Source organism: Lolium rigidum, chromosome 2, assembly GCF_022539505.1.
Source record: "Lolium rigidum isolate FL_2022 chromosome 2, APGP_CSIRO_Lrig_0.1, whole genome shotgun sequence".
Lineage (NCBI taxonomy): Eukaryota > Viridiplantae > Streptophyta > Magnoliopsida > Poales > Poaceae > Lolium > Lolium rigidum.
Genome location: NC_061509.1, coordinates 235,285,750 through 235,302,694, shown reverse-complemented (window position 1 = coordinate 235,302,694; position 16,945 = coordinate 235,285,750). Strand labels below are relative to the sequence as shown.

At 39.8% G+C, this 16,945-nt stretch overlaps 1 non-coding gene across 1 annotated transcript; it reads left to right on the top strand.

The window, feature by feature from the left end:
- Positions 1–1,106: 1,106 nt before the first annotated feature.
- Positions 1,107–1,193, top strand: TRNAY-GUA. The gene is given in 2 exon segments: positions 1,107–1,143; positions 1,158–1,193. It is a non-coding gene; the product is annotated as a tRNA-Tyr (tRNA).
- The last annotated feature ends 15,752 nt before the right edge of the window (positions 1,194–16,945 follow it).

The window sequence follows — 16,945 nt, the reverse complement described above, 5'->3', positions numbered from 1 at the left end:
CCCTAACACATCTATGATAACTACGTTGCTCGCCATCAACAAGGCTTCGGCACGAGCAACGCATGAACAACGAATAAACGTGTCTTGCCTAGATCGCAAGATGCGATCTAGGCAAGCATGATGCTTACCGGAAGGAACCCTCGAAACAAGGGGTTGGCGATGCGCCTAGATTGGTTTGTGATGAACGTGATTGTTGTCTTTCTCAATAACCCTAGATACATATTTATAGTCCGTAGACTTTCTAACGTGGGATTAATCCCAACCGTGCACGAGCCAGATTCTATCTAATGGATACGTATCCTACTATATTTACAGATACACGGGCAAACTAGCCCAAACATTGTATACAAGGCCGATTCATGTAATTCTTCCAGGTATATTCTTTAAGCCCATCTTGATCGCGGCCCACCTCTGATCCGGTCAAATTCTGGTGATAACACAACCCCACTTTGCTTCTGCTTGCGGCGAGTGGCAAGTTGAGAGGCACCCCATAGGAGCCATGCAAAAGGAGAATGCGACACTTGGCGCGAGTGCATCGTGTTGGAAGAGATCTTCGAAGAAGTTGTTTTTTTTATAGGGATTTCACTTTCTCAAAGAAAAGTCTCTATTGCGACATTGCCACAAAAGTGCACAAAGTCCTAATGTAGAAGAACAAGACTACACTGTAAAAATGATTCATTCTCCTAGCGGCGGCAAAATGGAACCCAAAAAAAAACATATGTTTTCTCCCGTGACAACGTCTAAGATTGCAAGTCTCCCAAGTCGACCGATTTTCGAGAGGATATGTGCAAAAAAGGAATGATGGAAAGCATAGAAATCTTAGGCGTTGGGAGAGAATCAATAATTCCATATCACTTGCTACAAAAATCATGTCAATGTCCACCCCTCGCCTGGTACCAAATCTTATGCAACTTGAGCTAGTATTAAGGGCGAAGAAAAAGCAGGGCAATCTACCTCTCTTTCTTCTTTCACACATACAGTATGGCAGGACATTTCGTGCACCAGGTATCCTGGAAACACTTTTCAGGCTTTGGTTTAGCTGCCACTGCTGCTCCAATTTCGCTCTGGTCTATTTGAGGGGAAGAAAATGAAAGCAATTTCACAAACCGACCTTAGCTCAGTTGGTAGAGCGGAGGACTGTAGTGCTTGCAGATTAAATCCTTAGGTCGCTGGTTCGAATCCGGCAGGTCGGAATTATTTTTTGTTGCACGAATTTTTGAGTTAACAGCAAATTTGAAGGCAAAAACAATTGAAGAAACAGAATCAGCGCCAATGTTACAAGCCCGCCATACGAATGAAAAGGTGGCCCAATTACCCAGGGACGAGCCTGTAATAAGTTTATAAATATTTCCGTCATTTGATTGGGCTGGGCCTAGGCCATTTCTATCAACCACCGCCCTAAATTGACATCAAACTCTATGGACTCATTTTAGTACAAAAAAAGATCTCCATCGAAACATTGCCGGCAAAGGCACAAAATCCTAACATAGAACAACAAAAGTACACTGCTCTCGCCGGCTGCGGCGAAAGGAACAAAAACAAAAGTTTTCTCTGAGACTTTGACGACAGCTAAGGTTGCAGTCTCCCAATTCAAACTATTTTCAAGAGAATTTGTGAAATCAAAAGGGAAGCATAGAAATACTCCTCTTTTAGAGTTAGTCTAACATGTATTGTTTACTCTTTTTTTCAGATCTTCGCTAGGCTCTAACTGAATATGAATTCATGGTAGAGCGTCAAGATGCATAAGGTGAAGCTGGATGTGGCGACTCGGAAAACTCAACATTTTTGATATTTTCAGTCAATCAATAGACCAATATCATTTGGTCAAATAAGTCACGTCAATCTCCACCCCTTGCATGGCACCAAATCTTATACTCCAGGGATTAAGGGCCAAGAAAAATCCTATCAATCTCACTCTCTTCTTCTTGCACACATACATCACCAAAGGTGGAAGGCACCAAGGGTGCTCGGCTGCGCCGCGTTGGGGCAGTGGTTGCTTGGGCGCGGGTGCCTAGGGCGCATATGCCGGAGTAGGGAGGATTGGACGGTGCTGCAACGACCAAGGCGAGGAGCTGGCGGCGGCCTATTGTTCAGATGGCTTGCCGGCCGAGCAAAGGGCTCGATCTAGGATGTGAAAGGCTTATATCGTTGGCTTGACGGAGCTCGTGACGGTGGCATCCACAGCGTGTTGGCCGCTATGACTTTTGCGAGGGGGACACCCTTCATAGCTGCAATATCCCAGGTTTAGAGGCTACAAAATGAGAAAACATCAAAGTGTGTTTGCACTCATGCATAGAAAATCCGGGGAATTTTCGCGCTTTCAAATAAAACTTACCACGATGATCGAAGTTTCACTTGACTTGCTCGGACCGAAGTAGATCATCAAGTCAAGCGCTATAAACTTCACTGTGATCTTTGCTAAACTTTATTTTGGGTAGAGATGATTTGATCTATGGATTAGATCAAATGGAATTAGATTTACAACAACACATTCTTTAATAATCAAACCCTAACTTATTAACACTTGAAAGTTAGCAACTATCTTTGTGTGTAATTTAATTCACTTATAAATAAGTTAAACCACAGGGTCTAAAGTGCATAAAAGACACACATTCTCATTTAAATCATAACTTATTAAGTATATGGAATATCATAAAACTAAATCCATTTACATTACGAATTATAGTTCAAACTATTTGAATAAAACTAACTATGAGTATTTTGAAACTCATATGATCATGCCTTGCTTGAAATCAAACACAACTATCCAAAATTGAGAAATAACCTTCAACTTGACCTTTTGACTAATATTATAACATAAATCCAATCATACATGATATGGTGCACTATTCACAAGTATAAAAGAATTCACAAGATATTTAGTAACACATGCCACTTGGCTATCCAGAAATAAACCGTATGAGAGGATAATCTCTATGCCACATGGGATGAAAATATCTACATGACTTGCACACCAAGCTATACCACCTCATGCTCCAAGGATTGCTATGGATAAGGGCATGACAACAAAGCACCTTACTCATCAAACCAACACAAGAGTCACCACCTATGTGTCATGATACTAGAGCTTGCCCAAGCCTATAAATAGAGCCACACCCTTCATCCATTTGGACATCTTGTACCATGCTACAAGGAAACCAAACACTTGAGACCTTCCATGTGAATTAGCTATGATCAAGATGAAGAAGCTAGGAGGTGGAGGCATACCACAAGATGCAGGTTTATCAGATTTCCTGAAGAATAAGCTACAGAAGATACCAAGGTAGAATTCCTAGGGAAACCATCTATTTAGAGGATCATATCATCATATCTTGAGTAGGACCTTAGGATATTCCAAGATATTGAGAAGTGAGAGAGGTTATAGATGCTAACCATATCCATGTCTATCCTAGAGAATATTAGAGTAGTATTAAATTCTACTTGTTCAAACCAACCTTTAATCTTGGAGGTGAGAGCCATGTCCCATTAGTAAAACATAACCAAAGCTTGTGCCATATCCTAATTCTAGTTGTGTATCATATTGGTGGTCACAACTTAAACCCTAAACTACATGTGAATTCCAACCCATGGATTACTTTGGATTATAATTATAACCCTGCCATGCCTCATGCCTATTAAATACTTCAATTAGTGAAGCATCACCAAAACCCTAAACCTTTCACATAGGAATCACTTCACATAAAATATTAAACCCTACCTTTCCATCCTAGTAGACCAAATGAAGTAGTGTTCTATAAATTAAACCATCATTAGCAAATGCATTGCTAATTATAAACATAGGATCCATCTTAATTAGTTCAAGCTAAAGTTTACTAAAACCAGATTAGTGATTATAGAACTTTCTTAACCATCTTCTTAAAATCTTAGGAATAATTCTTCACATACAATCATAACACAATTCCAACCTCATTACCAATAATGTGAAACTCTAGCCATAATTAAATTATATGTGAGTAATCACTATGAATAAGCACTAGCACAATAGAATATGTTCACCTTCACATGTTCTCAATTTCAAATCCTTTAGAACGGAATTGATTCCTAAATTTAAAAGGCAATTGAGATGAACCCTAAATCTATAACTATTTTAAATTTTGAGTTGTGTCTCATGAGAACATAAAATTAATCAATTATAAAATGGTTGTTTAAAAACAAAACAATACAGTGAGAAACATTATCAAATTGTTTTGATATTCAAATAATTTAGAACCTGCAAAAGAAACCAGAAATCAATTTGAATTCAAATAGCAAATTCAAATCAGAATATAAAAACGAGAAAATAGAAAAGAAAATAGAAAACGAGAGAGAGGGGCTTACCAGGCTTACCTCTTCGTCGCAGCCCAACACCGCACCCGCCGAAGCAGGCCAACGCAGCCCAGACGCGGCCCAGCCCAAAGCCACATACCGATTCGATTGCTTTAAAATTCGTGCGAGAGGAAAAACGACGTCGTCGTCGTCTCCGAGCTCGACAGCGCGGAGGCGCCAGTAGACGCTGTCTACGACGAGGATAAGAACGCCGCCGGACGCTGCAGGCACACTCAAAGCTCTACCTAAATGATTCGCGTCCGAGCTTATCCTGGAGGAAAAGATCTTCGTCAATAGGAACCCTCCAGACACCGCCACCTCTCCGATCATGGCCGTCACCGTGTCGAGGCCTCGAAGCTTCTCTTGACCTATAAATTGGTGGAGAGCATCATCGTGTAGTCCTTGTTCTTCTCCACCCTCTCAATCCTTATCTCGAACCCTCTATCTCTCACTGGAAACACCGCCATGGCCGGCCGGTTCTCGGCTAGCCGTCGATAGAAGCCACCCCGGAGTCCACCGTTAGGTCGAGGAGATGCGCCGTGTCTCAGGGAGCATCCTCGTGGAAGGAATCGAGGAGAGGGGGTATCATCTGTCGCCAATCGACCGTTCCCTTTCATCGGCATTCCACAGAAAATTGAAGATTGTCGTCGTCCTCGTCTCCGGCAGACTCCGTCGAGCATCTGGGAAGCATCAAGGTGGGCAGGCGCGTCGAATGAGCTATCCCTTGCTTCCTAAAGTGCATCCTAGCGTTAGTTCAATTGTTGGCCGGACTGCGCCACCGCAGATGAGTTCACCGGAGCAACTCCGGTGACCTCCAGGTGGTGGTGTTGACACTATCCTGCTCAGAATCGAGTCGCGGTTCGAACGCAACCATCCGCGCATCTCGGGGGGCCCTGTAGAGGCGGCGCCGTCGTCCACTGGTCGCCGGCGTCTTGCCATCGTCGTTGCCAACGTGGTAGTGGGGTCCCACATACGTGTTGACTAGTCGTTGCCAACGTGGCAACTGACCGAGTCAACGGTCCCACCTATCTGTGTCTAGGGGTAGAAATGAACGGGTATCTTTAGTATTTTCGTTTAATTTCAAATTCCAGTAAATAGTTGAAGCTTTGTAAAATCATACAAAATTCATTTCAACTCAGAAAAAGATAAATAATATATCAAAATGCTCACAAAAATAAACTCTATTCCAATAAAATATAAAACAAAAATGTGTGCCAAAATAAAAAAATTCACTTATTTTACCTTATTAATTATGCCATTTCAATTATTTAAAATACAATTTGAATTCAATAATTAGTGAAGTTCCAAAATTAAATTTTAACTATTCAGTAACTAAGTAAAATGTTAAGATTAATTTTATTTCCCATATTTGCATTAATTTAAATATTAGTGGTAATTCATAAACCCTAACTAGTAATTATTTTAATTCTTAAAACCTCTAAAAATTAATAGCATGTTAAAATTATTAATAACTTTATTTCAAGTACTTAATCACATTAATTCTAGTACCAAGTATTACTTTAAGAATTGGATCATAATTTAGAAACCCTAGTTTTATTATAAGTTAGAATCTGGATCCCATTATTTCATGTGCTCATGTGAATTTCCTTTACATAGAGAACCATATTATGTGACCAATGAATGAATGCTTATGATCCACTAGCATAAACCAAGTCACATGAGATTATCATTCCATGTTTCTATTTCAATTAAAAACCTATATGATTCACTAGTATCACCTAGGTATAAATCATAACTTGTTAATTGGATTAGTACCATTACTCACCACTCCTATATATCATACCATTAGGATCAACCTCAATCATTAAACCCTAGTAGAACCATAATGATAAACCCTAGTATCAACTTTGTGTAGCAAATCACATCACATGTTCCTATCCAACTAAACCTTACTTAGGAAATGATAAACCACTTAGCTAGAAACCATTAGAGACTATTTAGTAAAGCAATTGTGAAACCATAGTAAACCCTAGTAGCTAATTTATAGAACCATCTGGATAACCATCCTTTGATATGATATCATAATCAACCATAGTAATAAACCTGCCCATACTTGTTGTACATAGAACCAATTCAACTTAAGCACCCAACTAGTTCCTATTAGTGGAACTAAATGAATTCAATAGTAAACCCTAAAAGGCCATAGCTCCTATGCATAGTAGTTCATATTCTTATTTAACCTGTTCTTCAAAAGTTATTCTTTTGAAGTACAAATGTCAATCAAACCTTAGAAGCCCTATCCTTCTTTGAATACTCATTATTTCTTAAACAACATGTTCTTCAAAAGTTATTCTTTTGAAGTATAGTATAAGTACTCATCAACCATGTTCTGCAGAACCTAAAATTGACAACTGTTCTTTATATATTATTCCACCACTACTCTTTATATGTATGATTGTTATGATGTCTTATATCACTTGATTATGATGCTAATATAACCAAACCCTAATAAGAACCTTGTTTGAGAACCATTCTAAAAGTGCAACCAACCCTAAAGAAATCTTTACAACTCATACATCCTAAATCATCGAGGTTAGGTTACGCTCGGGACGATTGCATCTCATACCATGCATTATAGCATCTTTGCCAGTTCTTTAAACATTGTCCTTACGGACGATGATGGTATTTCAGCATTTGGAGTTATCACGTATCGAAGCTTTTGCTGCATAATCTTGCGGTCAAGAAAGGCAAGTTCATCGCTTGCTCATGTCATTTGATTATTTGTATCAAACTATATGCAAAGTACTATACTTATCACTCATGCATTGAAAAGCAAAGTATTATTTTACAATTATGAATATGACTATGTGGTGGGCAATGGAACCATGGTATGTGTTGATATGGTGGAGGTTCCATTGCATGGGTACTACTCATCTAGGACTAAGTACCAATGCCGTCCAGTGATTCTAGCGCCGTACATATCGCGTTATCCATAAGATCTATGAGGGATTGTCCGGAGTACACCATGAGTAAAGCCGTATTATCGGGGAAGTCTACTTGGAGGAGTACGGTTGGACAAAAGGGTGGGTTTGCGGGGTCGCGGAGAAGGCGGTGATTGGCTTGGATCTTATGCTCGGGCCTCACACCAAAGGAAGTGTGGACGAGGCGAGGACATACTCTCGGCCGGCAACATGGTTAAGATCTCTTGTGGGGTAAAGTAACGCACCTCTGCGAGAGGGTATCAAGAATTGTGATCTGTCACTCCTCGTTCGGGAAGGGAGCTGCGAACGCGGCGAGAAAGGAACTCCACGAAGTTCTAGTCAACTCTGTGAAGACCGACGGGCATAGTTTTCGGAATAAAATAAACCTTTTGAAGAAATGATTACAAAAACTTGCATTGGCCTATGACTTTCCGGTCTATGGCTGTAGCTAGTGCATGATACACATATTTCCTAATATGAACTTGCTGAGTACGCTCGTACTCATTCTATCCCATTTGAACCCCTTCTTAGATCAAGGCACCGAAGGAGAAACTACAGTGGAACTCGAAGACAAAGGAGTCAAGCTGCAACAAGATGAAGAATCCAATCAAAGAAGTCAATGGAGTCAACTTCTGCATCAGCCATGATGGAAACCTAGACTAGTAATAGAAGGGAACCTTTCCCTAATCCTAGCACCTAAATAGCTAGAGTTCTATAGCAAGCCAATTAGCTCTTAAACTTGAGTTAGCTATAACATAGACTACGAGTCGTTCTTCTGGAGCTTATTTGAAGTTTTACCTCACTGTAAAGTAGGAGGCTGTGTGGATCTTATGTAAACAGTTCGTGTGTACTTCTATAGACATACCTTGGACTCGCATATGTTTCTGTTGTACCACTCTGAGAGATGTAATATGGGTGGAACGGTGTTTCACTTGTGTTATGTCAACGACTTGTGTACTACACCATGCGGTGGTACGCTGGGTCACCACAAGTGGTATCAGAGCAAATGCTTTGACCCTAGGATTAAAACCCTTTAAAGGAGACCTATAGGTTTGGTAGTGTCTATAGGAAGTGGTATTAGCTAAGGCAACTATGCTAAACCAACTATTCTTTTGACTTGAGATGGGTATTCACTTGAGAATAATCCTGACACACTTGAGTCAATCTTTCTTATATTTTCTTAAGTAAAGTTAGTTAGTTATCTTGCTTCATTCCAAATAAATAGAACACCATTGAAGCTTAAGATAATGGGTGGTAGTAGACCACCGTTGGTATGCAACACATGGTAGTCCAAAGAGAGGATACAACCACAAGGAAGATATCCTATTGGAAGATGTATACCAAGTCATGTTATGGTTAAGTAAGAGTCATTTAAACTGTCAAATGACTGATGTTAAGTAAGGGAAACAAGTTATATAAGGTAGTATATGTCTATGATGAGTCAATCATAGGAGGTAAGGAAGAGTGATAAGAGTTATACAACTCTACTTTTCATGGTAAAGTTGGTAATCATATATGATTCACTTGAGAATCATGATGTGAGGGAGTAGAACATCATAAGTGAGTTAACAGAAGTATGATGAGGAGTAGGATTTAAGGAATAGTTCGAAAGCTTAGGCCTTAAAATCCTGGAAACTGTGTCAAGAATGTTAGAACCATAGTCCTTAATTTAAAGAAGGCTTATTTAGAGCATATCACATAGAGAAAACCTAGAGTTATAGGTGGTATATTCTAAACAATCATGTGTTTAGAGTAGACATGTTAGAACTAATTGTATTATAGGAAGTAGTCCTCAATAGCACATATATATGGTATACTATTTTGTTAGTACTTCCAAAGAAAACTAGGTTAACTTCAACTATCCCAGGCCATTTTGTTTCAAGTTTGTCTCGTTGCAAATGTGCAATTAAGATAAATGTTGAGACAAATAGTAGAAATTCACGTATTCGTGCTAAGTATCACGACCTAAACCTATCTTATGTGGTGTTATATATTGCACATCTACACCTGATGTTTAGGGATGTCTTACCCAACTATAATATTCAGGCATATAAGGATGTGTATTATAAGCACAAAGCTGAATCTTCTTGGATTTTATTGGACTTTCATTGATTGACTAGATCCATACATGAAGTTGGACTTTGATATGCAAATGCATGTTGCAATATCAAGCTCTTACTTGATGTTATAGGTCTAGAGGGTAAAGGTATTCGTGTGAGGAAGTGACGAATTCGGAGATTTTGAAGAAAAGATGAAGGTTCACTAGATGAAGGAAGTCAAATTGTGGGAAGCAACCACAATACTCTAAAGGAAAGACCAATCAAAACTCACTTTTATCCTTAATCAAGGAGTATTTCAACATGGAAGTACCATAAAAGTGAAAAAAATAGTGAATATGGAGTAGTAGAAGTGGAGCCGTATGCATTATGGAAGAAGGGAATGCAAGTGAAGTCACTTACAATACTATTTTCATAGTGTCAACAAGTGGTTATCTTGTAAAACAAACCTTAGAAGAAGGAAAATAGACAAGTGAAGTCGCAGCTGGTATCATCAGACCGCAGCTGATATAGGATAACCATGAAGAGAAAGAATGTAAAGTGAGGTATATCTTAACTAAAGCTATGTAAGTAGCCACAGCTGGTAGGTAGATATTGACAACGACAACATAGCCACAGCTAGTATCCAATAAGCTACATCTGGTACTAGGTAGTCTGCAGCTGGTACTAGATAGCCACAGCCTGAACATTTCTTTACCTAAAAGAAAGGGGGATTCCGCAGCTAGTATTTCACAGCTGGTATCTCGTTGCTGGTAAATTTTTTTAATTGGAGGATTCATAATGGATACCCACAACTGAGTGGATACACCACAAAGAATTCTTCGTAAGACTCTAGCAAAGTACAAACTACAAGTTAGACCAAGACTAAACTTCTAGCCTTGGAATTTAATGATTAGAAGAAAGGAAGTTTGAAGATCATTAGTAAACTCCAAGGGGGAGAGGAAGGTTGAAGGAGAAGTATTAAAATATGATTTGGAGTATGATAGACGGAGAAAGAGGTCTGAACTGAGAGGAAGTCCGATCTTATTTTTATAAGGTTGTTGGGAAGTACCCATATAAAAGTACTCTCAGGAGATTGTCAGACCAGAAGCCGAGGTTTATATATCGAAGAAGTAAGGGTTAGACCATAACTTAAGTGGGTAATTGTAATTACTCAAAACCAAGAGAACTTAAGTAAGTATTAGAAAATGAAGTTGGATGAAGAAGGTATCAGAGGACAATCAAAGCCTAAGAAAACAAAAGATCGAAGGGTTTGACTATACCAAAACTAATGATTATTAGAAAAATTCCTTCCATGGAACCTAAAGAAACCAAAAGGAGGACAACTAGCATAACCTAGAATCCATGATTGGATGGACTAAATGAGTCTAATCCATTCGTAGGACTAAACAACCAGGACCATGCCTATCGTAATACCTTACCAAGTACCATTACTTTCGTTATGGTAGTAAGGGAAAAACAATACCCTACCTTAAATAAATCTTTTAAAATTAAGGTTTGAGTATCGCAGCTGGTAAATCGTAGTGCCATATTACACCGTGATCTGGATTACCGCAATTTGGTAGAACCAAGCTTTGAGTACCCAAATAGGAGGATGTCACCACAACCATTAGGAAAGTCCATTAACACAATAAGATGTCTTAATCCAAGAATTTTTGGATAGTAAGCCTATAAGCTTAGAGTGTTGGAAGAAATCATAGAATTGAAGAAAGTATCGGTGCCGGATATCGAAGAATCCGGAAGGATCTGGACAAGGGATATATTTCACTATATCTAGTGTGATCACCATGGAGTTGAAGGATGGTGATCTGTTCAAGACATTTCAACATTCCGAAACATGAGAGCGTTCGAACTTCGGGACGAAGTTCAGTTTAAGGGGGAGAGGCTGTAATATCCCAGGTTTAGAGGCTACAAAATGAGAAAACATCAAAGTGTGTTTGCACTCATGCATAGAAAATCCGGGGAATTTTTGCGCTTTCAAATAAAACTTACCACAGTAACTGAAGTTTCACTTGACTTGCTGGAACTGAAGTAGATCATCAAGTCAAGCGCTATAAACTTCACTGTGATCTTTGCTAAACTTTATTTTGGGTAGAGATGATTTGATCTATGGATTAGATCAAATGGAATTAGATTTACAACAACACATTCTTTAATAATCAAACCCTAACTTATTAACACTTGAAAGTTAGCAACTATCTTTGTGTGTAATTTAATTCACTTATAAATAAGTTAAACCACAGGGTCTAAAGTGCATAAAAGACACACATTCTCATTTAAATCATAACTTATTAAGTATATGGAATATCATAAAACTAAATCCATTTACATTACGAATTATAGTTCAAACTATTTGAATAAAACTAACTATGAGTATTTTGAAACTCATATGATCATGCCTTGGTGAAATCAAACACAACTATCCAAAATTGAGAAATAACCTTCAACTTGACCTTTTGACTAATATTATAACATAAATCCAATCATACATGATATGGTGCACTATTCACAAGTATAAAAGAATTCACAAGATATTTAGTAACACATGCCACTTGGCTATCCAGAAATAAATCGTATGAGAGGATAATCTCTATGCCACATGGGATGAAAATATCTACATGACTTGCACACCAAGCTATACCACCTCATGCTCCAAGGATTGCTATGGATAAGGGCATGACAACAAAGCACCTTACTCATCAAACCAACACAAGAGTCACCACCTATGTGTCATGATACTAGAGCTTGCCCAAGCCTATAAATAGAGCCACACCCTTCATCCATTTGGACATCTTGTACCATGCTACAAGGAAACCAAACACTTGAGACCTTCCATGTGAATTAGCTAGGATCAAGATGAAGAAGCTAGGAGGTGGAGGCATACCACAAGATGCAGGTTTATCAGATTTCCTGAAGAATAAGCTACAGAAGATACCAAGGTAGAATTCCTAGGGAAACCATCTATTTAGAGGATCATATCATCATATCTTGAGTAGGACCTTAGGATATTCCAATATATTGAGAAGTGAGAGAGGTTATAGATGCTAACCATATCCATGTCTATCCTAGAGAATATTAGAGTAGTATTAAATTCTACTTGTTCAAACCAACCTTTAATCTTGGAGGTGAGAGCCATGTCCCATTAGTAAAACATAACCAAAGCTTGTGCCATATCCTAATTCTAGTTGTGTATCATATTGGTGGTCACAACTTAAACCCTAAACTACATGTGAATTCCAACCCATGGATTACTTTGGATTATAATTATAACCCTGCCATGCCTCATGCCTATTAAATACTTCAATTAGTGAAGCATCACCAAAACCCTAAACCTTTCACATAGGAATCACTTCACATAAAATATTAAACCCTACCTTTCCATCCTAGTAGACCAAATGAAGTAGTGTTCTATAAATTAAACCATCATTAGCAAATGCATTGCTAATTATAAACATAGGATCCATCTTAATTAGTTCAAGCTAAAGTTTACTAAAACCAGATTAGTGATTATAGAACTTTCTTAACCATCTTCTTAAAATCTTAGGAATAATTCTTCACATACAATCATAACACAATTCCAACCTCATTACCAATAATGTGAAACTCTAGCCATAATTAAATTATATGTGAGTAATCACTATGAATAAGCACTAGCACAATAGAATATGTTCACCTTCACATGTTCTCAATTTCAAATCCTTTAGAACAGAATTGATTCCTAAATTTAAAAGGCAATTGAGATGAACCCTAAATCTATAACTATTTTAAATTTTGAGTTGTGTCTCATGAGAACATAAAATTAATCAATTATAAAATGGTTGTTTAAAAACAAAACAATACAGATGAGAAACATTATCAAATTGTTTTGATATTCAAATAATTTAGAACCCGCAAAAGAAACCGAGAAATCAATTTGAATTCAAATAGCAAATTCAAATCGAGAATATAAAAACGAGAAAATAGAAAAGAAAATAGAAAACAGAGAGAGAGGGGCTTACCGAGGCTTACCTCTTCGTCGCAGCCCGAGCACCGCACCCGCCGAAGCAGGCCAACGCAGCCCGGACGCGGCCCAGCCCAAAGCCACATACCGATTCGATTGCTTTAAAATTCGTGCGAGAGGAAAAACGACGTCGTCGTCGTCTCCGAGCTCGACGACGTGGAGGCGCCGGTAGACGCTCGTCTACGACGAGGATAAGAACGCCGCCGGACGCTGCAGGCACACTCAAAGCTCTACCTAAATGATTCGCGTCCGAGCTTATCCTGGAGGAAAAGATCTTCGTCAATAGGAACCCTCCAGACACCGCCACCTCTCCGATCATGGCCGTCGCCGTGTCGAGGCCTCGAAGCTTCTCTTGACCTATAAATTGGTGGAGAGCATCATCGTGTAGTCCTTGTTCTTCTCCACCCTCTCAATCCTTATCTCGAACCCTCTATCTCTCACTGAAACCACCGCCATGGCCAGCCAGTTCTCCGGCTAGCCGTCGATAGAAGCCACCCCGGAGTCCACCGTTAGGTCGAGGAGATGCGCCGTGTCTCAGGGAGCATCCTCGTGGAAGGAATCGAGGAGAGGGGGTATCATCTGTCGCCAATCGACCGTTCCCTTTCATCGGCATTCCGCAGAAAATTGAAGATTGTCGTCGTCCTCGTCTCCCGGCAGACTCCGTCGAGCATCCGGGAAGCATCAAGGTGAGCGAGGCGCGTCGAATGAGCTATCCCTTGCTTCCTAAAGTGCATCCTAGCGTTAGTTCAATTGTTGGCCGGACTGCGCCACCGCGGATGAGTTCACCGGAGCAACTCCGGTGACCTCCGAGTGGTGGTGTTGACACTATCCTGCTCAGAATCGAGTCGCGGTTCGAACGCAACCATCCGCGCATCTCGGGGGGGCCCTGTAGAGGCGGCGCCGTCGTCCACTGGTCGCCGGCGTCTTGCCATCGTCGTTGCCAACGTGGTAGTGGGGTCCCACATACGTGTTGACTAGTCGTTGCCAACGTGGCAACTGACCGAGTCAACGGTCCCACCTATCTGTGTCTAGGGGTAGAAATGAACGGGTATCTTTAGTATTTTCGTTTAATTTCAAATTCCAGTAAATAGTTGAAGCTTTCTAAAATCATACAAAATTCATTTCAACTCAGAAAAAGATAAATAATATATCAAAATGCTCACAAAAATAAACTCTATTCCAATAAAATATAAAACAAAAATGTGTGCCAAAATAAAAAATTCACTTATTTTACCTTAGCAAAATAGGTTGTTGCCACCCGGTGGCACTACCCCCCTGGAGATACCGTCCGCACATGCTTTGTGATTCGTGCTCCTTGAGTAGGGTTGTATCAAGCCCATGCTCTAATTAGTAGAGATGCTGCAAATCACCTGGCCTGATGCACGCAAGCGCAGCGAGGCTGTGCGTCAGAATCTGAAAAGTGGCACAGAGAAAAGGAAGGGTGTGCAGAGTGTGGTCAGACTTGTCAAGGTCAGTGTAGCAAGCATGCAATAGTGTGCGGACAGCGCCTGGTTTACTACCCAAACAGTGGTCATAAAACTCCATATATAGGAAACGTACAGCAAGCAGATAAGGTGGCAAGGTTCTTATCGTCATTGCCATCTGGAACTCCAAGATCAAGATACCCGAGCTACCCTCCAAAGAAGGTATGCCCTTTTTCATGCAGCAGTTTTTTTCAACTGATTTCCCGCTGCAAGCTTGTTGCAACTCATCTACATTTATTTTTTTCAACGCATTTCCGGTTCGCGCGAACACAAACAGTCGCTTCGCGTCCGTCTGCGTCGTGCCGCTGGAGATGCCCTTACAGGTCAATCGCAGAGGATCCAAGAGCGAGCACCATAGCCCGCGCATTTCTCTATTTCTCACGTGTAATAACTGGACCTGCTGCAATGTTTCGAAACTATATGCATGTATGTTTTTAATGTAAACTTAAAGTAAATTAATCGCGCATGGGGACAGGCCGGTCTGGGCTCCATGCTGCCCCGCATTCAATGATGCATGCTTTGGACACGCCAAGTAGCTAATGATGCATGCATTGAAGTGTAGTACCAGCTTGCTCAGCAGCAGCTTGTCTCGTTGCACCAGTCTAGATGCCCTTGTCTCCAGTGATCCGGGGGGCAGCTGCCTTGCGCATCGTGTGCTGCGGATCGCTTGTACAGTACGAACCAAGCAGGTGCTTGCTGTGAACAGTAATGGGGCAGGGCCACGCGTGCGTACATGACGCTTTGGTAGACATTGAGTGACTATTTGGTGCTAATACCCTAGTTAGAAATGTTGGACACGATTTGGTTAGTACTTTTTTTTTTTTTTGAACTCGGGTTAGTACTAGAGCTATATATTGCATGCGCTGCTTGCCACGTATATACGGGATAGCTAGGTATGCATGAAACTAGCAATACACCTAGATAGGTGAGCGCCATGCATGCAGGCAACAGTGCGCGGCAAGCAGCGCATGCAATGGTCGAAAAGTGAATTGCCACAGACAATAGGTGGACGTAAAAGTAAAACAAACAGTATATACACATCAGCGCGACAAGCAGCTTTGCCATTCGGATGCATTCAATGATATGAAAAGTGAACTGCCACAGCCGATGGGTGCAGCGCGGCACCCGCTGCGTCTTGCTGCTCCTCGCTGAGACGTCAGCTCGTAATTAGGATTTGAATCGATTACCAGCACGTTTCGGCGAGTGCTAAACCCATCGCGGCACATGCGAGTGGAGGCGGCACGAATCTCGAACGCTCTATCCGACGGCAGCCAGATGGGGGGCAGTACCACCCGGTGGCAAGAAATCCACACTCCCTTACCTTATTAATTATGCCATTTCAATTATTTAAAATACAATTTGAATTCAATAATTAGTGAAGTTCCAAAATTAAATTTTAACTATTCAGTAACTAAGTAAAATGTTAAGATTAATTTTATTTCCCATATTTGCATTAATTTAAATATTAGTGGTAATTCATAAACCCTAACTAGTAATTATTTTAATTCTTAAAACCTCTAAAAATTAATAGCATGTTAAAATTATTAATAACTTTATTTCAAGTACTTAATCACATTAATTCTAGTACTAAGTATTACTTTAAGAATTGGATCATAATTTAGAAACCCTAGTTTTATTATAAGTTAGAATCTCGGATCCCATTATTTCATGTGCTCATGTGAATTTCCTTTACATAGAGAACCATATTATGTGACCAATGAATGAATGCTTATGATCCACTAGCATAAACCAAGTCACATGAGATTATCATTCCATGTTTCTATTTCAATTAAAAACCTATATGATTCACTAGTATCACCTAGGTATAAACCCTAACTTGTTAATTGGATTAGTACCATTACTCACCACTCCTATATATCATACCATTAGGATCAACCTCAATCATTAAACCCTAGTAGAACCATAATGATAAACCCTAGTATCAACTTTGTGTAGCAAATCACATCACATGTTCCTATCCAACTAAACCTTACTTAGGAAATGATAAACCACTTAGCTAGAAACCATTAGAGACTATTTAGTAAAGAAATTGTGAAACCATAGTAAACCCTAGTAGCTAATTTATAGAACCATCTGGATAACCATCCTTTGATATGATATCATAATCAACCATAG